Source organism: Tupaia chinensis, unplaced genomic scaffold (assembly GCF_000334495.1).
Source record: "Tupaia chinensis unplaced genomic scaffold, TupChi_1.0 Scaffold000495_1, whole genome shotgun sequence".
NCBI classification, from domain to species: domain Eukaryota; kingdom Metazoa; phylum Chordata; class Mammalia; order Scandentia; family Tupaiidae; genus Tupaia; species Tupaia belangeri.
The window spans coordinates 336391-362697 of record NW_006160007.1 but is presented as its reverse complement, the minus strand read 5'-3'; the positions used below and the strand labels follow the sequence as shown (position 1 = coordinate 362697).

Genomic DNA, 26307 nt, shown 5'->3' with positions numbered 1-26307 from the left:
GCTACACTATATGTTAGGACAACGTTCTCCAAATAGGTTTTTCTTAATTTTTATAGGTTATCAGGACTAAATGAATTCCAAAACTGAATTTTTACAATTAAAATTATGCTGTAAAATTTACAAGGAGGGTAATAACGCTACTGGTAAAAAGGAAACCATCTAGTCCATGCTTTAGTAAAGAAAATGAAAAGCAGGCCAGCAGGTGGTGTGGTGGCTAAGATGTTTGATCCCACACATCTGATGCCACGGTTCGAGTCTTAGACCCAATGGCCTGCTAAGTACATGGGGCACTTGTGCGTGCATGCCCAAGGTCCCAAAAGGAGGATGGAGAAGAACAGATTGAGGAGTGGCTGTCCCCCGTGGGGTGATTTCTCACTTTTCCTCTATCTCCCTTTCTCTCTTTCTCTCCAGCAAGTGCAAGCACCTCATGGCGAAAAAATACAAAGCAAAACAAAAACAACTAATAATAATAATAAAAAAAAACAAAGAACAGGCAAGATTGAGACCATTCTTCAACATTAGATGTTTAAAGACATTGGAGAAGTTCATATGGATTTCCAAGAGAAAAATTTATTAGGTGGTTGGAAAAGTCATGATGGACTTTTGCATAGAGAAACAGAAAAACACGTCATGACTTTTCCAACGACCTCATAGTAGCCCTCAAATTCCCGGACAAAATATTATGCATATATAAAGATAACAGAAAGAGATTCCAAATATGCAAGCGTTCATAAAATATACAATCCACACACCTATCCTGAATAAAGATGAGCTCAAACATCATAAGAAACTCTACCAGTGTTTAAATATTCAGACACAGCAATAAGAAAGTAGAATATATAGGTTAGAAATGAAACTTGAAATTGTTTAAATATACAATTACATCTTAATAAATGTAAAATATAGGTATGAAGCACTATGAAAATGCTGTAAGTCATTTTGAAAGAAAGGGCTAGGTTTTAAAATGAGAAAAATAGTAATAAGCAGCTTCTAAAATTTCATATTATACATGAAATGAGAAGTGGAAAAAGGGAAGGAAAGAGGAGTGCTCTAATTTTTTTTTTTTTCCTAAAAGGAAAGAAGTCTGCAGGGACTATTTTCTGCTTGAGATTGACATTTAGAGTTAAAGATGGATTTTTAAAATTACCTTTATACTGTAATTGAATTAAAAATAGAATTTATATCTTATTATGGCATAGAGAAAATAAATAATACAGAGTTCAAATAGTGAAAGATCAGGAAAGGAAAACAGAGTCCAAGCATATAAAAGGAAGAGCATGTGGGCAGTGAATGCAAATTGGACATTGGTTAAACCTAAAAAGACAGAGACCCCCAGTTTATAAAACAGATGTTTGGGGGCCAGCAAATGCCATAGTCATTACGTCACTGGACTCCCACATAGTTAACCATGGTCCAGGTCTGGATCCCAGACCTGGCGGCTAAAAACTCAAGATGTGCATGCATGCCCAAAATCCTGAGAGAAAAAGGGAGGAGAATGGAGTGTGATTTGGCCATCACCCCTGGGGGCGGGGGGTGATTTCTTACTTTCTGTCTGTCTGTCTCTTTCTGGTGCCCTATAGCAAAAATAAAATCTCTTTTAAAGATAAATAAATAAATACACAAATACACAAATAAAATAGATATTTGGCCAGCAGGTGGCATAGTGGTTAAGGTGTTGGACTTCCACATGGCTGACCATAGTTCAAGTCCTGAACCTGGAGGCTTGAAAATCACACCAGGCATGTGTGCCTGAGGGGCCACCAAAGCCCAGGAGACTGGAGAAGGGATTGTGACTTGGCCATTCCCCTGCAGGATGAGTTCTTATTTTCCCTCTCATTGACTCTCTCTGTCTCTGGTAAGTGCGTGCTCCTTATGACAAAAACATAAAAATAAATAAATTAATTAGTTAAATTAAACATATGTCAGTTATATTCTGGACCAGAGTATGCTAAAAACAGGAACCTAAGGAAATTCATATTCATATGTAAAAACATGCCAGACAAATGCAAACTAAAAGAACCCAGGTATCACTATATTAATAACAGAAAACAGGGAATTCACAATATTATGAGTTAAAATATTAGGTCATCGGGGGACCAGCAGTTGGCAGAATGGCTATGTTGCTGAACTCCCACGTAGTCGACTGTGGTTCAAGTCCTGGACCCAGTGACTTAAACTCACGCCGGGCATGTGTGCATGCATGCCCAAGATCCCAAGAGGAGAATGACGAAGGGATTGCAGCGTGGTCATTCCCCTGGGGGGTGATTTTTCGCTTTCTGTCTCTCTGTTTCTCTCTGTCTCTCTGGCAAATGCACACTCCCTACAGCAAAAATCTCTCAAAAAAATTAAAATATTAGGTCATTGGGAAAGTCATGACATATTTCTTTATATTTTTGTGTGTAAAAATGTATCATGATTTCTCTGATGACCCAATATATGGAAAGAGTTCCAGGCTGAGCAAGTATCTGTTATTTCAATTTAAATTCTCCACTGACTCAGTAATAACAAAATTGACCAAATGAATGTGTTAGAGAATACCTTACATATCAGGACCAGAACTTACAAAATAAGAAATCCTTAAATAACATAATTTATCAATATCTAATATTGGGGAAGTGTGGCAATAAATGGTGCAAGCAACTACGGATGGGGGGAGGGGAGGCAGGTGACAAGAATCTCCCACAGAGGAGACTGATGAAGCAACCTGATATTGACTTCTTGCTCAAGTATGAGAAATAGGATAATATGCAGGAAACATGATACCAATGATAATTACATGCTAATCAAAAGCAATTGTTTCATATTTTTCATTTTTTAAAAAATTTTATTTCTTTCTTCCATGAAAGAGGGAGACAGAGAAAAAAAGAGACACTCCCAACAGGGTTTTCATGCTCCCTTCCTTCCCCCGCCCAGCAAGCCAGGACCATTGGTGTGTGTGCTAACCCCATGTAGACAGGGAGGACTCCAGGCATGAACCCAGGACCTTCCCATGTGGCTTCAGCTTCATAGAGTATTGTATTATCAGTGCATCACCACAGCTGGCCACATGGCTTATGCTTTATTAAGGTCAGAAGGCAATGGAACATTCCTAAAGTGCTAACAAAAAGAATTCTACTCTGCATACAAGAGCCATATCCTTCAAAGATGAAGGTGAAATAAAGATGGTCCAGATAAATAGAAAACAGGAAATCTGTTATAAAATGACCTGAACTACAATGTACACTTAAATATGCTATTTTGGCTAAAGAAAAATGTTACCAGATGTAAAATTGCATTGCCAGGAGGGTAAAAAGGACACTCTAATAATAAGCACAAGGGAGAAAACATATGTGGAAGTGAAATATATGGCAATAGCACAAAGAAACAGGGTTAAATGGAATGACACTGCTGTAAGGTGCTCACATAGTATGTAAAGTGGAGTAATAGGAATTCTAAGTAGATTGTGACAAATTAAGGAAGCATATTATAATTTTCAGAAAAGTCCATTAAGAATTTAAAAGTAAAGATAAAGGCAGAAATCAGGGCAGGCCCAAGCCTAGTGTTTTAGAGTTGGATCCCATATGGTTGACTATGGTTTGAATCCCAGCCCTGGTGCTGGGCACATGCGTGTACATGCCCCAAATCCTGATAGGGTAAAGAAATGGAGTGTGACCGTGCCCCACTGTGGCATGATTTTTCCCTGCTCTCTGTCTTTCTATGGTGAGTGCAAGTACCCTGTGGCAATTTAAAAATAATAAAAGAAAAAGATAGAAATCAATAAGTGAAAAGGAAATAATCTATAAAATCAACTAATATTGGGGGCTGGCAGATGGAGTGGTTATAAAGGTGCTGAAACCCCACCTGGCCAACCATGGTTCAAGTCTCAGACCCTATGGCTTTCTTTCTTACTTTTCCTCCTCCCCTCTCTCTGTCTCTCTTTGGTCAGATTGGAAAATAGTAATAAATAAAGGTAAAATAAATAAATAAATAAATAAATAAAGCACCTTTTAAAAAAGTCAACAAATACTTAGTTCCTTGAAACAATTAAATTGATATAGCCCCTAGGAAGACCAATTAAAAAAAAATTTAAAAAAAAGAAGACAAGACACAAGCTCAGGAATGATGTAGGTAATATCATTACAGTTGTAGAAACAGATAGAGGGTGACCAGCAGTTAGTGTAATGGCCATGTCACTGGACTCCCACTTAGTTGATCGCAGTTCGAGTCCTGGACCCGGTGGCTTAGACTCACGCCGGGCGCATGTGCGTGCATGCTCGAGATCCCGAGAGGAGAATGGAGGCGAAGAGATTGTGGCGTAGACATCACCCCTGGGGGGTGATTTCTCGCTCGCTTTCTGTCTCTCTGTCTCTCTCTGTCTGTCTGGCGAGCATATGCGCCCTATAACAAAAACCTCTCCAAAACAAAAGAAACAGAGGTAACAGCATTACAGATATGATATAAAGCGTATTAAGAGGATATCATGAACATCATTACACTACTAAGTAGGATGACTTAAATAAAATAGACAAATTCTTTAAAAACACAATTTACTAAAACTGAGGAAAATATAGAAAATCTGAGTAGTTTCATCTCTACTAAAGGTATTCAACTCATATAAAATACTTTACCCCAAAATGCAAGCTTTGATTGCATCAAACATCCAAGGAAAAACTAATATTGAGCTTGTATGATGCCTTTTATAAGTCTATTTTATTGAGTTTTTAATTTTTAAAAATTTGCTATAGGTCATGCATGCTCACCAAGGAGAGAGAGAGAGTGAGACAGAAAGAGAGAACCTGAGAAATCAGCCCCCAGGAGATATGGCTATGCTGCAATCCCTTCTGCTCCATTCTCGTCTTGAGATTTTGGACATGTATGCACGTGGGCCTGAAATCTCTTTCAAGCCACAGATCCAGGACTTGAACTGCACAGTTGGCCATGTGTGATCCTGATGCCTTAACCACCATGCCACCAGACGGCCCAAGATTTGTTTATTTAAATGTAAATGTCCTGCTTCTTGAATTAATTCTTTTAATTTTAAGTACCCATTTTTTAAAGTCTATTATCCATCTTATTTATAGTTTGATATTTATTTATTTATTATATTTTAATTTCTTTTATACATTCAATCACATACATTATTTAACTTGTAAAGAGAATGTTCTAACATGAATACATTTCTCACCAGTCCAGTTGGGGATACTATACACATTATCATCAATAGATAATGACCCATTTCTATGTCCTATAAATGTCTTGCCTCTCTATTTTTCTCCTTAATATCTTTCCTCAGACTCTTCTCCTTCTTTCACCCTCTTGCCACACAGTATCTGGTATCTATAACCACTTTCTATGTTCTATATCCTCTTGTCTTTCAGTTTCAGCTATAGAGTGTGGATAATCGATATATATTAAGTGGAGACATACAATGCCTCTCCTTCATAGCCTCACTTGCTTTCCTCAGCAGTAAATCTTTCTTATTCATCCACTTTCTATCAAAAGCCAGGGTCTTATTGTTTTGTTTTGTTTTTATGGCTGAGTAGTATTCTATTGAGTATATGTGCCATACTTTTTCAATCCATTCTTTTGTTCATGGATATTTGGATTAGTCCTATGTCATAGCAATTATAATAATGCTGCAATAAACATAGACGTGCAAGCATTTTTCCGACTAAGGGTTCTTCTGTCCTTTGGGTAGATAACTAAGATTACGAATGCTGGATCATATGGTATATCATTTGCAGATCTTTGAGAAATCTCCATATTGTTTTCCATAGTGGCTGAACCAATTTACATTCTCACCAGCAGTGTAGCAGAGTTTTCCTTTCACCACATTCCTGCCAGCGTTTATCATTTTTTTTTTTTTTTAATCTTAGTGATTTTGACTGACTGGGGTTAGGTGGTCTCTCGTTGTGGTTTTGATCTGCATCTCCCTTATGATGAGGGATGTCGAGCATTTTCTTATATGCTTTTTTGGCTGTTCATAAGTCTTCCTTAGAGAGTTGTTTATTATTCAACTCATTTTTCTATCTTTTAATTGAGTTGATCTTTTTTTTTTTTTCTTTTTTGGTAAGCTGCTTGAGTTCCCTGTGTATTCTGGTTATTAGTGTTTTGATATTTTTCCTATGGTTACTTTCTTTTTCTTGCTACCAATTTTTTTCTTTTTTAAATTAGAAAAAGCAGAGTTTCAGCTATCTTCTTGTTATTCTTTAAAAGAAAAAGCTCTTAAATTCATTCTAAATTCCTTTTATCTCCAATTAGTTTTCTAATTTTATATTTATTAATTTCTTTCTCCTGCATTTTGTAGTTATTTTTGTTACCCATTATTCATCTTACTGGGTTGAGCATTTCATTTACTTTTTTATAATTTGCCTCTAAATAAAATTTTGATTAAATCCTGATTTTTATATACAATATTCTCAGAATTTTTTCATTATCCTCTTTTTGCAATATTTATAGGACAATATCATGTTGTTTTTCCTTCATTTATAAGTATTTTGGATTTCGTTGCTTTTTAAAAAGTTTTGTTAATTTCTAGTTTTATTGCATCGTAACCCCATAGCATAGCCTGGACATTCTTTTCTTTTTAGAAATCATTGAAGGTTTTTATATTGTAGATTATGATCAATTTTCAAAATTCTCCCTCAGGCTTTGTAAAGAATATGTATTCCCTGTTGGTTAAAACGTTTGACATATCTAGTAAATCAACCTTATTTCTTTTATTATCCAATTATGTGTGTTATGTCTACTTGACCAAATGTGGTGTGTTAAAATCATCAACATTCATATTTCTGTTAATGCTGTCTACACTTAGGAGAGTTTTTACTTTACATATCGTGAAGACATTTTATTTGATGGATAAAGTTTCAGGTCAATTATATCTTCATTGCAGTTGATAATTTTTATCAAACCGAAACAACTTATTTCCTCTTTTGTGCCTTTTTGTCCTGCATGTTATGTTTTATATAGTCTGATGATTTTGTCACTTTCTTTCCTTTTTTTTTTTTTGCTAGAACTTACCTAATATGTTACCCCCCACACACCCCCACTTTGTTCTTAAGTTTATTGTCTTTATCTAGAATAGCATCATAGAAAATTGTTTGGTTTAGCTCTCAGCAGCCACTCCTGACCTGTGAGGAAACTTGCCTTCTGGGCTACCCAATCTTTCTTCCAGACAAGGGACATTTTGGAATAATTCCACCTCTTTGGTTTTTGTTTGTTTGTTTGTTTTTTAATAATTATTTTATTTAACTTTTTTAGTTTTTAATTTGACCAGAGAGGAATAGAGTGAGAGAGAGAGACAGAGAGAGAGGGAAAGTGAGAAAGCAAGCCGCCGGGGTCCGGGACTAGAATTGCAGTCAACAATATGGGAGCCCAGTGCCCCTAATCGCCACGCCACCTGCCAGCCCCCCACTTCTTCTAACTTCTTTCTTGGGCTTCTTTTCATAGGCTGGGTTCTCTCATGTAGCAGTGCGAGCTTTCTTATACATCTATGCCATCATGTCTAGAGTTACAGTGTTCTTTATGTATTAAGAAAATTGTTTTCTGTAAAGGTCTTCATCTTCTTCCATTAGATAATGCATACACTCTGTAATGTTCTAGCCCATGATTGCTTCTGATGGACTTCTGCATTAAAGTCCTTGCTTTCAGAATCCTAACTGGGGAATCATTTGGTAGTATGAGGGGTACATAAGCTTCCATCCACCACTCCTTTCAGGGCCCCCAAAACTTCATTGCCAGTGGTAGTTCTGGCAAGGCCTGCATCCACATAGCAGGTGAAGGCACCAGGTAGACCATTGATGCTTTCTACATTGTACTCATCTCTGATCACTTCCACTTGACCTTCATAGATCTTGTCCTTGCCAAACCTACTGAGAAGCCTGCAGGCCAGCAGCAGGCCAGTACAATATGCTGCAGCAAAATTTGTCAGACTAACCTTCACACCACATTTTGGTAGTTCATGTGAATAACTTGTGCAGACTATCATACCCCTTCTACACGGGCATAAGCAATCTGACAAATGATAGCTCTGTAAGTTATATGAACTATCCTCCTGTATTTGGGTGTGTTGTACTTATTTTTATCCTTGATCACTAAGCGTTTCCAAGCATTGTAATCAGTTTACCCTCTTGTCATCTTCTAAATTTCATTTGGTTCTTAAAGTAGGTTTTATTCTTGACACCTTTAATAACTCCCATCCTGAGAAATAGAGACCCATGACCATGGGTAACCTGCAGGTCACAAGTACAGGGAGAATAGAGTCTTAATATCTTTTAATCCATTATATACATCTGTATATTCTGTGATAGTTTACTTTAGGTGTGTTTTTTTACACTCATTACATTCTTAATTTGTGTGCTTGAAATTACAAATTTTTGCTTACTTTGATATAATTTGAGATCAACAGAAGAATTCAGTGTTTCTATACACTCTTTGACCAACTTCTGTAATTTGTATAGAGATTTCACCAATTTTTCAACTAATGTTGTTTTCCTATTTCTAGACCCAATGAAGAACACGCCATTGTATTTATTTTTATCATATCTCCAAGGAGTATTCTCCAGCCCATGATGATTTTTAATTTTTTTTTTCTGTTTGATATGACTGAAATTTCAAAGAAGGTATCTTGCAGTCTATACCTTAATTTAGGTTTGTCTCAGATTTTCTCATGAGTAGACTGTGGTTATAGATTGTCACAGGGAAGTTGTGTAGAGGATGTACCTGCTCATCACCATGACTTATCACTTGTGGTATGAACCTTGATCACCTGCTTAAGGTGGTGTCTGCCAAGTTCTCCTCTATAATATCATTGTTATTTGTTTCTAATTGTTATTCATTGGAAACAGTCACTAAGTCCAGCTCAAATTAAAGGGGAGAAGAGATAAGCCGTATCTCCTAGAAGAAGGAGTATTAAAAATTTTGCAGGCATGGGACCAGCAGTTAGCGTAATGGCTATGTTGCTGGACTCCCATGTAGTCGACTGAGGTTCGAGTCCCGGACCTGGTGGCTTAAACTCACACTGGGCACATGTGCGTGCGTGCCCAAGATCCCAAGAGGAGAATGGAGGAGAAGGGATTGCGGCGTGGCCATCCCCCCTGGGGCAGGGGTGATTTCTCGCTTTCTGTCTCTCTGTCTCTCTCTGTCTGTCTGGTGAGCGCATGCGCCCTATAGCAAAAACCTCTCAAAAAAAAAAAAAAAAGAAAAATATTTGCAGGCATATGTTTATACCACTGTAGTAATTAATAAATATTACAGGGAGAACTTTGAAGCTCTGCAAATATCCGGCTTAAAATGCTCTCATAAAATTCTTTTTAAATCGAATAAAAAAATAAATAAAAATAAAATAAAATGCCCTTTAAATTTTATCCACTAATTTTAACATTTATCAATGAATCTTGCCTACAGCAACTACTGTTTTGGTATTCTAATAATGATATTTTAATTCTTTTGAAGCTGGCAGGTGATATGGTGGTTAAGGTGCTGGATGCCCACATGGCCGACCACAGTTTGAGACTTGAGCCTGGCACCTGCTTTCACCCTTTCCCTTTATCTCTCCCTGTCTTTCTCTGGTCAAATTAAAAAATAATAACAAACAAATAAAGTTAAATAAATCATTCTAAAGAAATTATATATTAATTCTTTTTTTCCCTATATTTATTCATTAGAATTTTTCTGTAAGATGATTTGTCTTTTTTCCAATTATTTATTTATGCAATCATTTGTTTATAGAAGGATGGACACAGGGATGTTTATTTTATTGTTTGACTTATAATCTGACACTAAATGTTATCGTTATTTATTCTTGTTCAGGCTTGGCCATTAGAATCTCTAATTGATTAACTGCTTCATTCCTTTGCCATGCCCTCATTCATTTTTATATTTTCTTAATATTTTTCTTAAAGAACTTCTTTGCTTTTGACACTGTAAGACTCTAGAGGCTCATCTTGCATTTTACATTTTCCCTGATGGAGCCTGAGAACTAGCTATTTCTTTCTTTAAAAAAAAAAAATAGAGAACTTTACATTCTTTTTTAAAATAATTATTTATTCTATTTTATTTATTCACTCATTTTTGTTTTTTAATTTGACCAGAGAGAGACACAGAGTAGGAAAGAGAGAGGGGGAAAGTGAGAAAGGAAGCCACCAGGTCCAGGACTCAAACCATGGTCAGCCATATGGGAGTGTCCAGCACCTTAACCACCATGTCACCTGCTGGTCCCAGAACTAGCTATTTCTTTAGAGAGCCTTGGTTCCTTTTATTTGAGAATGTTATTTATTTATTTATTTATTTATTTATTTGAGAGGATTTTGCTCTAGGGCGCGTGCACTCGCCAGAAAGACAGAGAGAGACAAAGAGACAGAAAGCGAGAAATCACCCCCCAGGGGGGATGGTCACGCTGCAATCACTCCTCCTCCATTCTCCTCTCCGGGTCCTGGGCATGCACTCACATGCACCCAGCTTAAGTTTTAGTCACCAGGTCCGTCGACTACATGGGAGTCCAGCAACAGAGCCATTATGCCAACTGCTGGTCCCGAGAATGGTATTTTGAAACTAAGATCTGGGGCTAGGTGTGTTCATTGTTTCTGGGATCTTCTTTCTAGGATGCACCCAGGATATTGAGCAAGAAAACATTTGTATGTATATTAACACATATGTACAAACACCGCTATGTTTCTGTTATCTACCTACCCCTCCATATATGAGACATGCTCAGAAAGTTCATAGAAAATGTGTATTATGAAAACAATGCACAGATTTTTAAAAAATTTTCCTCAAAATAAATGTGCAGTAACTTGGTCTGATATGTCTAAAAGGGTTCAGTATGGGGCACTAGGAAGGATAGGTCTAAAAATTACCCCTATCAGAGCAACATGAATTCTGCCAAAATTGAATATGGTTTCCTCTTGGGAGATAAATACAAAACTGAAAGGAGAAACATCTTTTGTTTTTTCACCCCAACATTATTTCTAGTGAGCCTTTAGCTATAGCAGTTCCTTTTAAAAATTCTGATTAAAGCCAGGAAGCCACTGCCGACATCATCAAGGCTGGATTCACACAAGCTGGAGCTGATAACTGCAGCTAAAATTAGGGTGGCTGTGAATGAGAAGTCACTTAAGCCAGACAAAGTCAATAGTGGTCCTTGAGCTACAGACTTGGTGGAAAGCTGAGTGGTGTTTCAGTTTCATTACAGCAACTGATTCCACATCAGCACAAAGCCTTGGTTAGAAGGTTACTGGAGAGGAAAGGCATGTGCTTCCACTCTCGAGCAGACACTGTGGAGACAGGGAGATCTTGAGGCTTGGCCAGCTTGGCTACGTGTGTAAGTGTGAGTGTGTGGGGATGCTCAGGCACTGCCAAGTCCTTGAGTGTGAATCACCTTTACACACTCCTGCAGGCATGTCCTCCACTCGGCTCCTAGTGCACTGATCCACTCCTAAGAACTCAAGAAGCAACTTGGACCTCTAGCTTGGGAAGGAACGTGATGCTAGCTGAAGAGTATGAAAATCAAAAAGTGTTGACTGGTCTCTATTCAGTAATATGTCATGGGATCATTCTGGAGAGGAAGTGAGTGAGTGGGTGAGATTTTATGCTATATAAACAGTGCAATGCTTGGGCCTCAACCTCAGAACAGATAGATCATTCTCAACCCCTCCAGTTCAGGCGACTCAAAGTATCAGAATCTCAGGTTTCTCAAAACACATCTGGAAGATTTTATTGCATTAACCTATAACCTTGGTATATGGCTTCAGGTCCTGGATCTTCTTCTATGCAGTCTGGACAAAACCTTCAGTTTCTTTAGCTAAAGAATAACGACAATCTTACTCAACATACAGGGCTATCATGAGGCTTTACAATAGACAGACTGTGAGAATGTGTAGAAAGCCGGCCTTGCCAATCTAACCATCTACCATTGTGTGGCAAGATGATGCAGTTAAGAAAACAGCACCTGGACTCGGATCACCAGGATGGGTATCCAACTTTGATCCATTGCAGGTGTAAACTTGGAGATTGCTTCATCACTACTCCTGTTTCCTGTTTCCTGAGGAAGGGATACCATCAATCCCTAAAATATTGTTACAAATATAGTACATGTAAGCTGTATTTCTCTGTGCCTGGCACATAGAGAGTGTAACTAAATAGGCCTTATAAACTTGAAGCTGTTAACCAGCCCCAGAGGCTTCCTTCATATACCGACTTTCAGGAATTTAGCTGTCTTTGGACCAATTGGAAGAAAGTTTCAGAACCACTCCTTGGTCCCCTATGAAATATATGCAGCCATTGGTTCCCTCTTGCTTTCTGTTTCATGTAAACACTTCATGGTTTGCTTATCATTTTAACTAAAAGCCCAGGTGCAGTGGTACTATCTGCTTGTTGCTCTATAATATAAAGCTACATAGAGGACCAGGGTTCAGATCCCAAGTTGACCTGAAATGTGTCAGGTGCCCATGGCACCACTGTGATCCTGGAAGGCTCAGCAGATGGAAGAATCACATCGGGATGAGACTATCTCTCTTGCTTTCTCTCTCTTTCTAAGACATAAAATAAACTTTAAAAGCAAATAAAAAAAGATGTTTTGGCTCTTCCAACCCAAATCCATCCCTTTGTACAGGAGGAGGTAACTGGGTCAGAAAGTTTGGACAACTGACTATAGACATATAACTAAGTGCATATGGAGCCAGGCCTTCTCACCCTGGGGCTAGTGATCTTTCCTATAGCTCAGACTATTTCAACAATAGTCACAGGATTAAAATGCCCTTGACATCTAGAAAACACTGTCCTGAATTTCTTCTCTCGTGACTTGTTGATAGTCCCTAAGGTTTCTGAGAATTTCCCAAACTTAGATTTTTATTTCTTTATAATTTGGCCTTATATATAAAGGGGTTTGCACAATGCTGACCTTGTCTCACCCTGTGCTGACCTTACCAGCTTCATTTTAGTTTCAAATGTTGTTTCTTTTCAGTCTTGATTTCAATTTCACTAGTGGAAAAGGACATCCCAGTTCTTCCTTTTCTCTTGTCTTATTGTTCTTCTGCTCCTGTACTTAGACTTCTTTTATTCCCACTCTCCTTCCTCACTGCTTCATATTTGACTATATACTAACTGTGGTCTCTCACTTTCTCATATTATTGTCAGAGTTGTAAAGAGGCAGCCTTTTAAAGAAGGGTTAGTATAACAGGCATTACGAAAAGCAAAACAAAATAGAATTCTTCTCATTTTCTCATATAGAGTAATTCAACTCTTAAACTCAACTCTATAGCACCTTTTTTGCCAGTGAAGTTTTTAACTCACCACTTTTAAGACCTTGTATTAGTATTATAGACTAGAGTACTTGTACTAATTTATATTTTCACCAACAGTGTAGAAGAGTCCCCTTTTCACCACAGCCTTGTCAGCACTTATTATTTTTCTTTTTTTTTTTTTTTTTTTTTTTTTTTTAGTATTAGCCATTTTGACTGGGGTTAGGTGATATTTCGTTGTAGTTTTGATTTGCATATCCCTTGTGATAAGGGATGGTGAACATTTTTTCCATATGCTTTTGGGTATTTCTCAAAGACCTGCACATAGAACTACCATATGATCCAGCAATTCCACTCTTGCATATCTACCCAAGGACAGGAACACACTCAGTCAAAAAAAATGTGCACATCCATGTTTACTGTGCATTATTCACAATTGCTAAGACATGGAACTAACCCAAATGTCCACTAACAGACAAATGAATTGAAAAAAATTGTGGCACATACACACTATGAAATACTAATTAGCCATAAAAAAACAATGAGATCCTGCCATATGATAGAAAGTGGATGAATGAGGAAGATTTACTACTAAGTGAAGCAAGCCAGACCATGAAAGAGAGGCATTGTATGTCCCCACTCAATGTATAATGAACGCCTGAACTCTATGGGAGAAATTGAAAGATTCGAAGATATGAAAGCATGTAGAACAATTGTGGCTACTAGAGACAGTGTGAGAACAGGATGGGAAATGGGGGAGGGTGAGAGGAAGGGAATCAAGGGGAAAAAGAAAGAATCAAAATATATAAGGGATACAAAAAAATGGAAAATTATTTGTTGATGATAATGTGTTGGATAATATCTTTAACTAGACTAATATACAGTGTATTCATGCTGAGAAAATTCATTTTGCATGCTATAATGATATACAGTGATTGAATATATACAAATAAATGATAATCATAATCATAATGAATAAATTAAATAAATAAATAAAAATGTTAAAGGCCAAAAATAAAAGATTGTAGACCAGGAAATCTGTTTTTCTGTGTTGTGAAAATGTCTGCTATGCCCCTCTGAATCATAATTAACCTACTTAAAAATTTCTCCCCTTGAAGAGTTTTTCTTCATGGTTTTGGAAAGTAAAACACCAGGGAACACTGTGATTGTCCTGGCTCAGGACAAATGCTTTTCCTGGACTCTAATGTATCATCAGAAATGAGGTTTTCTCTGCTGCCCTGTGTGCAGGTCTACACTGCAACGGTGGTACCATGTTGGACAAATATCCATCCTAGCCATAAGGGAAGTGACTTCGGACACCAGATGAAGTAGAGACAGAGTCCTGGATGACAAGAACAGCATTCTTCCCAGGCACCCATACCAAGGCAAAGAGTTTCATGATCTGAGTTATTCTCCTGCTTGCCATTGAGTTAGTATGCTTGGAATGCTGCTGCTCTGAATTTCTCCCATATTCAAAGACTTTCAAAGATTTCCCATGGTTCAGTGGATAATCTGGTGGGTTGAATTTAGGGAAAGCATTCACCATCTTCTACAAACATACCCTCAGCTTGTATCTTTAATGTTAGGTTTCCTATCTCCTCTTTTCCTCCTTATAAAGCTTTTCTTTGGGACAGATTAGTCCAGTCCCTGCCCCCAAAATACACTTTGTGCAGTTCTGCATCTGGGTCACTATGTAAGATATTGGTCCTTTGTAGTGCCAGCCCTCCTTCATCCATAAAATCCTTACTATTTTAGAAGGCACTTTTTTTTTTTTTTTAAGAGAGATTTTTCCTACAGGGTGCTTCTGCTCGCTGGAGAGATAGAGACAGAAAGCAAGAAATCAAACCCCCTGACACGGAGGTGGCCATGCCACAACCACTTCTCCATTCTCTTCTCGGGGTTTTGGGCACACACAAACACACACATGCCTTGCATGAATTTCAAGCCTCTGAGCTTGGGACTTGAACTGCAGTTGACCATGTGGGAGTCCAGCGATGTAACCATTATGCCATCCAGAAGGCACTTTCAAATCTTAACTCTCTGTGAAGCCTTCTATGTCCTCCTACATTCCACCATCCAAGAGAATAGCAGACAGGAAATGGGGAAGGAGCAAAACTTCCTCCTCTTAGGGACCATCTTAAGATACAGTAGTTTTACATCTAAAATCCATAAGCTATCCTAGCTATTCTTCAGCAAAATAATAGTGTTGGACTAGATGATTTGTTTGGGCCCACCTAACTTAAACATTGGATAGTGCTTATGAAGTTAAAATCCATGTGGTCAGGCAGTGATGCAGAAGAATACAACTGGACCCACAGGGACATCCCAGGTGTGCCTCTCACGACTTCTCTGGGCACACCAGGCTCACACATGCCCATGATCCAGGCCAGCTCAGACTGGCATGAAGACCCTGTTAGGAGCGGGGGTATCGGTCTCTTGTCTCTTGTCTTCCTCTCTCTTATAAGTAAATAAGCTTTGAAAAGTTAAAAAGTTAAAATTTAAGACCAGCAGTTGTGTGGCCCCCCTACATAACATTACTTTAGAACACACACCCACTCTGAGAAGGACTCGGCGTGCCCTTGAATCCATGGTCTTGATTTCAGGAGCGACTTTGCACTTTGTTTTTAGAAAGATATAAATAAGCACTTACCTCTTAAAGTTTTTACTGCCCCTGAAATCATGACTAGAAGAGGCCATTTGAGTACCAGCCTCTGTGCCTATTTGGGGAGAACGGAAATAAAGCCTCCTTTGATGTGTGTCTGTTATCTCCAGGAGAATCAATCAACGTTTAGAATTGCATTTGTTCCTCCCTTTACTTTCCTGAGGGCGGGAAGGTGACAAATTCTGCCACAGAAATAAGAAACAAAGTATAATGGATGGCAGTACCAGTTTAGACATTTGCATGCAAGGTGATTGTTAAAGTACAGTTTATTAAGTATCCCATATGAATTCATTTCCAAGAACTGTGCTCTACACAAAGGTGTAATGAATATTATCATCTTCATTTCCCACAGTTCGTTTTGCAGCTCCGTTGACTTGAAATGATCTGATGCAAAAAAAAGTATTACTAACACATCATATTTCTTTTTCATGAATATACTTATATACTGTGAGAAGAGATGGGATCATTTCGGTTTGAGGATGGGAAACCAGTACAGAAACATGTGGTATACATTTCCTGCTCACGTCTGTGCACTGTGTTTTGTTCAGCAGCCAGTGAACTCATGTTGTCTTGTCCCAAAGTGTCACTCCCACTGGGGTCAGAAGTCCTTGCACCATCATCTGGTCTGACGGTCACCTTAGTGGACAATGGCATCTCCCCAGGTCACACACTATCCTGGCATATGCTGTGAGTTTATTTACATCTACAGTATCTCTGTCAAACCTGCTTGTTAATCCATGTTTAGAGACTGGTAGGTTGAAGTGTTGCCCTGGGCAGGACGATGCCCCTAACTTAAACTATGAATTGAAACAGCAAGCAAGTTTCAAGGCTTGGAGCAGAAGGCATCTCCTTTATTTTATGAATTAGAATACCTGTATTCTGCTGATGACGTTGGTACATTTGTATTTTTCTACCTAATGGTTCTTTTGAAAGAACTTAAGAACACCCAGCAGTCAACAATTTTTCCTTCAATATGTCATAAAATGTGAACAAACTTGGAATCGGTACTCCCAATGCATCCTTTCTGGGTGGGCTTTGACTAGAAAGGTAAACTCTCAACCTCAGTTTTCCTTTCCGTAAAATAGGGATTCATCCATCTACCCATTCATTCGTTCATGGACATCCTGCTTCCTCAGACTGAAAGGTGCTAGAAATTCAGACGTCTAGGGCAGCCTCGGTGGTGCTACTCAAGTGGTGCTAGATCCATATGGAAGATCACAGGTCAGTTCTCTGGTCGACCTGTACGTATCAAAAATGTATGTCCATGATTTTAGTGGGTGGGGAAGCCTGGGGGCAAAGGGGCAGAATTAGAGTATGAAACCCTGTTGAGTCTGTTTCTCTCTCTCTCTCTCATGAAAGAAATAGAGGGTTTAAACAAACAAACAGCAGTTAGTGTAATGGTTATGTCGCTAGACTCCCATGTAGTTGACCACGGATCATGTCCCGGACCCAGTAGCTTAAAACTCACGCCTGGCACGTGTGCGTGCGTGCGTGCCCAAGATCCCAAGAGGAGAATGGAAGAGAAGGGATTGCGGCATGGCCATCCCCTCTGGGGGGTGATTTCTTGCTTTCTGTTTCTCTGTCTCTCTCTGTCTGTCTGGGGAGCGCACGCGCCCTATAGCAAAAACCTCTCAAAAAAACAAAAACAAAAACATAAAAAACCCCTCTAAAGGTACTCTTTTCCTTACCTAGTTTCTTCTCTCTGTAACTTTGCCCATCTTCCCATTGACACACATGCGTAGGTCCGAGTTCCTCTCATGTGCTGGGGGTTGCCATCTCTCATCCTCACCATGGCAGCATGGATGTCACCTTTTTTTTTTTTTAAAGAGATTTTTACTATAGGGCATGTGCATTCACCAGAGAGACAGAAAGAGAGAAAAATCATTCCTGGGAGTTGGCCACACCATAATCCCTTCTCCTCCATTCTCCTCTTGGGATCTCGGGCATACACTCACATGCACCCAGCATGAGTTTCAAGTCTCTGGGTCCAGGACGCAAAACCCTGTCAGCCATGTGGAAGTCCAGTCACGTAACCATTATGCCATCTGCTGTCTTAGATGTCACCTGTTTAATGACCTTTTTGTATATCTGCCACAAAAGGTCCCAATTGGCAACATCACACTATTAAGAACCGATCCTCAGAGGCCTATTAACAGGTCTAGAATCACTAAATGGGGTTGCTTACTCACTTAGTGTCTTCTGCTTTATTTGGACCAGTTGTCCCTCAACCTCACATTGGAAAAAAACACAGAAGCCCTATGGAAGAGGCCATTGCCAATGGCCACAGAGAGATTACTGTGGGACCCAGCAACACCCAGGCTGTGAGCTGGAAACACCCAAGAAATAAGTCACAGACATGCCAGGTATGAGAAGCATCAGACCAGAGGATAAGCAGAGAAAGGATGCCAGGACATAGGAGATAAAAATAAGATCTGATGAGGATTGGGGACCAGCAGGTAGTGCGGTGGTTGAAAGACTGACTCTCACATGGCTGACTGTGGTTCAAGTCCTGGGCCTGGCAGCTTGAAATTTACATCAGATGTGTGTGTGTGCATGTCCAAAATCCTGAGAAGAAACTAGAGGAGAAAGGATTGTGGCCTAGCCTTCCCCTCTGGAGAGTGATGTCTTGCTTTCTGTCTCTCTGTTTATCCAGTGAGCACAAGCATCCTATGGTAAAAATCTCTGAAAATAAAAGAATGTTGATGAGGATGGTGCTAACACTGCGCTCACTGAGGTCTCACCATGTCCCAGGCACTGTCCTGGGGCTTCTCCTGCATAGTTCCTTTAACTCCTCAGAAAGTCTCTAAAGGGTATCATTTTAGAGATGAGAATCCATGGCTCATAGTCAAGTAACCTGACCACAGACACACACGCACACACACACGCACAAACACACACCCCACAATTCAGGCTCAAGCTTGGTTGCCAGACCTCAGGCTCAAGCTTGGTTGCCAGACCTCAGGCCTTTAACCACAACCCACACAATTTCTCTCTAGCCAAAAGTAAGAAAGAAGGACCAGAGCTGGGAGCAGCTGAAAGAGAAGAACAGAATGGTGATTCTACCCTATTCACATGGTGTTTCTATCCTATTCAACACTCTGGGTTGTTGCAGGCCTACCTCCTCTATCTCAAAGAACAAATACACATTTTTACATTTTTTCTTCCTATGGCATAAGGTCATAGGTGTTAGGATGTTCTGGACTATCATCGCTAATACCGAAATAAATATATCATAAGGAAGAGTGTTGTATTCTCTCACATAACAAGAAATCTGGAGACAGGGCAGTCTGGGAATTTTAATCCATTGGCATAGCTATGTTCTACATGCTCCCTGTTTCTCCATTGCCATCTCAGACTATCAGCTCTCAACATCACAAAATGGCTGCAGCACCTCCAGACATCAAACAATGTATTTCTCCCTTGTATCTCTATTTGGTAGCAAGGAAACCTCTGCTAGAGCTTCACTGAAGACCTATCCTTGGGCTTTATGCCCAGGCTCATACCTAAACTGATCACTGTTAAAGAGGGTGAAAATGCCATGGGTACCTTAGACCAATTGTAATTCACTTCCTGGATCTAACATGGCTTACCTCTTCTGCCCCTGTGAGAGAGCAAAGTCCAAAGCAAAATGAGGGAAGGAGAAAATAAGAGAACCTGAGGAGGTGGGAGATAGGGCAGGAAAGAAACAAAAAATAGTGACGGTCATGCAGGGGGCAGAAGGAAGGGGATTACCGAATTACCTTGATTCCTTCCTACTTTTTTCCCATAAGTTTAATTGTGGAAATTGCAGATACACTTGCAGCAGAAATAAAGCACCTCAAAGCATCATGGTGAGAATTATAATCACAGCACAATCTCCACTCTGTCCAGTAGGTCTATGTGGTGGTGAGTCCCGGGGGAGCTTTACAAACAAAGTGACGTTCAACCCCTCCAGAGTCACTGTCTTATTCCCAAGGGGAGTCTGCTCATGGGATGTCTTTTCACTACACTGTTTGAGAATGCAAAAATTATTTATCAAACAATAATGCCACCACCAATCACACACTGATCATCTGATCCCAATCACTCCTGCCTCCAGCCACATTTCCATCTTGATGAGAATGGCCACAACTCAAGCCTATCCTCTTTCTCATTTACAACACATCATGGGTTAGCTTACTTGTTCCATGTCAAGGGGTGGAGAGGGAAGTTCCTCATCAAATAGTACTTACCTCTATACATAGGAGATTCTGGGGAAATGAGTGTTAAGGAGTCATTTAAAACTCTCACATGTATTCTGTGTACCAGAATGGTTCCAAAGAGAGCTTTTCAGTTTGCTTGCAGACTGTGTGAGCATGTGCAATCAGCTGGCCCTCCTATGTGGTGACAGGCTTAAAAACCAAAACTAAATGCCCCCATGAAAATGTGTTTTGGGAATAGAGGTCCCACCATGGTATTTGAACTTCTGAGAGGAATTGTTTAGGCCAGCAGGACATTAAGTTGATGTTAAAAATGTGAATGCCTCTCATGTTCTTCTTGACATTTAATTATTTTCTGGGTGCATGTGCTCATCAGAAAGAGACAGAGAGAGAGAGAGAGAGAGGGATAGGGAAAGTGAGAAAGCATGTCCCATAGGGGATGGTCATGCTGTAATTCTTTCTGCTTCATTTCTCCTTCTGGCTGGGATTTGGGGGCATGCAAATATGCTGGGTGTGTTTTTTAAGCCACTGGATGCAGGATTCTAACCACAGTTGTCCATGTGGGGTCTAGGTGCCTTAACCACTATGACATGGGCTGGCCCTTAGTTTTTGTTGTTGTCATTGTTTTTAATTTTGCCAGAAATCACATGTGCTTGCCAGAGGAAGAGAGGGGTCTATGAAGGGTGGGAATGAGGTTAAGAAAATCATAACCTGTGGCGAGTGGTCATGCTGTAATCCCTTCTTCATCTCCCTTTCCTTTTGGGACTTTGGGCACACAAACCCGTACATATATACACACATACACACATACACACATACACACACAGTGTGTTTCTCAGGCCACTGGGCCTGGAACCCAAATCTCACAATCAACCACGTGGGATTCAGTTCACATAACCACCAGGTCACAGGGTGGCTCTGCACTTAATTCCGCTTACATAATCTTCACTCAACGAGACTGGCCTAATTATGGGCATGCTGAGTCACTTAATGCCACACTCTCCTCTTGCTTTTCAACACTGGGTATCTACTCCCAGCCCTTTAGGAGTCATCTAAGATTCAGACGAGGCAGAAATAGCTCAGGCTTAAGGTTCACCATATATAATGTTTCACATGGCTTGAGGCGATGCGAGATGAGTATGAACAACCAATATGGCAGACACGGCATGGAGCAGCTAACACACTTACCTGCAGCACACAGCTTGGAACTGATTTTGACACAAATCGGCTGCCTCTCAGTTCTTTCCTCTTCTTACTGTATCAGGCTCTATCCCACATTCCGGGGCAAAAAGTGTTTGAGACGGGAAGAGGCCAAGAACAAACAGATCTTATAATAAGTAAGTGCAAAATGCAACCCTCTCCCCAGCTCCCTCGACCCCTGGGAAATGTAATAAAGACCGATGGAAACTAAAGTATCAGCAACACGATTTGTCAAATGACTTTTAAATAGCTTAATGCATTACATTCATTGCCACTTTAGTTTCACATCCCCATAGTGTAGAAATAAAAAATATGACTTTGTTTTGCAGAATGCTTGATTGCTAATTGAAAGTGTCTCTGTAAACATGAAGAGTCTTTGTTAACCACCTTCCCTCTGGTGCCCCAGCCAGTAAGTGACTACAGTGAGTTATGGGCTATTCCTCTTTGTCCAGACACCCACAGGGGCCTTCTCACGGAAGCAGGGACGCTGAGTTGATGAGGCTCTCTGTACATATTCGACTGTCTTTCACCAGCTGAAAAAAGACAAAGGTGAATCCATAAAAACTCACCTATTGAGAATCTATAATGTGCTGGGCACATGATTAGACACTTGTACCCACCTTCATCTCACAGTGACCGATGTTCTTCTGAACAAGTCCAGAGAAACTAAATGATTTGCTGAAGTGTACTGACCAACTGGCAGAACTGTGAGACTTCAAAGCCAGGCGTTTCCCCTCAGATCTGATGTTTTTCACAGGACAGCGTTTTTCTCATCTGCGCTGCTATGTACCAGGAGACAATTCTATCAGATAAAAATGCGTTTATGTATATAGCATCTGATTAGCTTCAGATGCTAAAACTGAAGCCAGGTGTTTTCAGCAGGGCGGGGTTCGGATAAAAGAAGCCATGAGCCACGGAGACATTGAGAGCAGGAGCAAAGCTGTATGTGTCACCAGAGAAGAGAGAACGGCAAAGAACCAGCACAGACAAAGCTTCATTCACAGACTCTGCCTCCAGGAGCTTCAAATGCTGGATTCCAAGACAACCAGAGGACTTTTTTTCCATCTTCCAGAGTCCCAGAGAGTTCAGGATTTGCCCATTCATTGGACCAAGTTTGATCGACATACTTTTAAGTGTCAGGCATAGTATTAAACACCTGGGATCCATCAGATCCCAGGACAGACATGGTTTTCATTCTGTGGAAATTATCTTCCACAGAAATAGATGGTGAGCAAGCAACCATTAAATAAGATACTTGGATATACCATTATCAACAATAAATAAGGAACAGGATAGAGAGTAACCAGGAGTGTGAGAAGGCCTCTCTGAGGAGGTCACGTTTGAGCTGAGACTTGAAGCGCTAAAGGCAATTGGTCACACAAACCCTCATTCTCAGCACTAGGGACGGGAGTCCACCCCAGCCTTAATCCATGGAGGCCTCTGGAAGGGAGACCACGCGTGCCGTGTCCAGTGAGCATTTGGGGCATGGTGTGATATGAGAGGACAGCAGGAGCCAGAATTGGGAGGTCATTTCAGGTCATGTGAAGGAGTCTGGCTTTGATTCTGAGTCTAATTGGAAGCCGGAAAGTGACATGATCTGACTTACATTTTTAAAAAGATGCCTCTGGCTATTGGAGGCAGGTTGGGATATAAAAACTATATTCAGGAAGCAAATAGGATTGCTTGTAGATAAAGGAAATCCCTTAAAATAACCTGAGCACTAACAATTACACTTCTGATGCCACCTTTTCAAGAGAACCACGAGCCCACCCGTATCTTTCCTGTCTTAAGAGAGTAGCACTAAATTGTTTTTTACACAATGTGTTTACTCTGCTTGGTAACCTGTTTTGTTAACATTCAACATATTATGAATATGTTCTTATTAAATATTTTACTACATATTTTTGATACATACTGTATCAGCATATTGACTCATTGGGTTGTCGGAAAAGTCATGACACATTTTTGCATAGGAAAAAAATAGGAAAAACACATCATTACTTTTCCGACAACCCTATGCTTTTTCAATAGAAACTTTCACTATTACAAACAGCACCTCAGTGAGCAATGTGAAAGAGAAACTTAATAAATATCTTTGACATATCCCTAAGGAAAAATTCCCACAGATAAAATGGATGGTTTAAAAAAAAACTTTTAGAACTGTGGATGAATATTGTTGAATCATGCTGTAAGAATTCTCATTTTTACTCACACTTCTGCCAATTCTGGCCAACACAGACATTTATCAAATTTTTAAAAAGAAAATGTTGGCCACCTGGATAGCTGTAAAATAATATTTAATTCTGCCATAAACATGAAACTGTATGAAAAATAATTACTTTTTCAAGAAGCCTACGTGCTGCTTAATTTATATTTTTTGGTTGACGTGTTTACTTTTTCCTAGTGTCTCAGGCATATTTTGCATTTTAAAAAAAGATACAAAACTAAATTCAGATCAAATCAGAACTTCTTTTGAGGACCAAAACTTTGTGAAACTGGAATCAAGCCTTAACCTTAACCTTAAGTTGGATACGGTACCCAAGTCAACATCCCATGAAAGGATCTGTTAAGGCTACGAAGCTTCCACAGAAATGTGTTTTTGAGGAAAAATAAGAAAAAAAAGAGAGAGAGAAGAGAGAGTAAAGGAAACAACAACAACAACAACAAAGCAGCTCTCCAGACTTCCCTTATCTTCCTCAATCCTTTTCTGTCAGATTTGCACTTTCGCTTTTCTTATACGCGAGGAAGGCAGGCCAGCTCAACATGTGCTGACCACTTACACTACCCCAGGCCTACTGCTGTGTTCAAGAAATTTCAAGGTAATTTAAAATCTGTCTCTGTCCCAAGGGTTTCGGGACTTTATACAGAAGATAAACGGGCCAACAAAGTTTCAGGAAGTGTGGGAAGAATGATGTTAGAAAGCTGCATGAAGTACAGAAGAACCACAAAAACAGAGCATAAGAGGATCTAGGCAGTGGCTCAGTGATAATGCAAGTGGACCCTCGTAGGAAGGCCCCAGATTCATGTCCTGACCTCTCTGGGTACATGTTCTTGCATGGTCGTGGTTCATGCAGGCTGAGGCCAGGGTGCTTGTCTGTCTCGGACATTCATGGGAGAAAGAAAGAAACTTAAAAAAAACAAGAGGGCATGAGTAACTGAAAACTGGCTCTCATTAATAGAGAACAGAGAACATACCGTGTGATGCAGGATGGATGCAAGAGCCCTGAGCTGGCGTGAGCAGGAAGGGCACCAAACAGCCTGGTTAGAAGTCTGGGAGATTGTGGAGAGGGCAGGGAAAGAATGGGCAGAGGCGAGGGCAGGGTGGTGAGAAGGGTAAGATCATGAGAAGCAGAGGTCAGCAAACCAAGACTCACAGACCAAAGCTGGCACAGCCTTCCAGCGAGGAAGATTTTTTTACACTTTTAAATGTAAAATGCAAAAAAAAAAAAAAAGAGAGTAAAAAAAGTCAACTAGCTGTCCTGTGAGAATAGTTACTTGATTTGCTTTTTTGTTTATAAAATATTTATTCTCATCCTCTCTATAGAAAACGTTGCCAACTCCTGGTGAAGAGTTTTGTGTCCTATACTCAGACTATTAAATTTTCTCCTTTGGGTGACACATGTCATTTAGGAGAGAATAAAGATATTCTTTCTTACCCTTAAAATACATATATATATCTCCTGTGGGAACCAGCTTGATGGTGCAGCATTCCTCCAGTGATGCTGAATCCATATGGAAGACTGGGTTCTATTCCTTGGTCAACCTGTGCACACCAGAAGTGCACACTCATGATGCTGGGTAGCAGGGAAGCCTGGGCTGGGGACCATGGCAACAGACCCTGTTGAGGGTGCCTGCTTTTCTCTCTCTCTCTGTTTTCCACTCTCATGCAAGAAAAGGAAAAGATAAATAAAAAAGGAAAGAAAGAAAAGAATATACTTAAAAACCTCCTGAGGCAGGGGTGTAGTGGCTAAGGCACTGTACATCCACATGCCCAACCACTTGAGACCTGGATCCAGCAGTTTGAAACTCATCAGGTATGTGTGCGTGTGTGCCCAAGATCTAGGAGGAGAATAGAGGAGATGGGATTGAGGCATGGCCATTCCCCCTGCGGCATGATTCCTCACTTTTTCACTCTCTGTCTCTCCAGTGAGTACACACTCAGTGGCAAAACCGTAAAAACAAAACAAACAAACAAGAAAATTCTTGAGGTAAAAACCATAGAGAGAAACTCAAAGAGAGACACAGGATAGATAAACCAGTGAAAGTCTTTTTTTATAATCTAGAAAAGATATAATAAGCAAAGGGGGGGAGATTACTTTCATTAGATACTTAAAAACACAGGCACCATTTTATCAATAAAAATCAAATGAAAAATCTTTGATTCAAAGAATAATTTCCCATAATCCAAGTAGCCCTTTGTGTGTGTGTGGGGGGGCGAATTCATAATCATAATCTGACTTTTGACTATATCACACGGCCTGCACACCATTGTCACTACACTGTAGCATTAGACATGCGCAATCCAGAAATTTAAATCTCTGGATTATTTAAATATCTATACAGAACTGTCAAGGAAAACCTCAAAGGGATATAATTCATGGAAGGGGAACAAATATTCCAATTTTTTTTAAGCAATGAGTAGCTATTTCTCCCTTCTCAATCGGTTCCCACTAGGCCCCACAAATCCCAACACACAGAAAACTTATACTTTCAGTGCAGATTTTGACCCTGTTTCCATTTTTCTGGTTAATTCATACTTGAGGAGGAAGAGGATGGCTTTCTAACAAACCAAATGAAAGGGCCATGGAGATTAGGGTTAAATCACAGTAAAAACATGTTCTGGAAAGCAGGAGAGGAGAGGAGAGGAAAGTGGTGTGAATTTTCAAAAGAATATTACAACCTAGACCCCCTCTTTGTGTTAACTGCATTTCTGTGACATGGAAAGACCTTAACTCACAGGGTGCATATTCCTGGAAACTTCCTTTCCCTTCTCTTGAGTCTTTCTGATCATCAAAACTAGCATTGAATCTGTAAAGTGTGAAAGAGCAAT

The 26307-nt window shown here is 39.8% G+C and overlaps 1 pseudogene; it reads right to left on the bottom strand.

Annotated features, from left to right (window-relative positions):
- Positions 1–7065: 7065 nt before the first annotated feature.
- Positions 7066–8177, bottom strand: LOC102491349 (60S ribosomal protein L5 pseudogene; annotated as a pseudogene).
- Positions 8178–26307: the final 18130 nt, after the last annotated feature.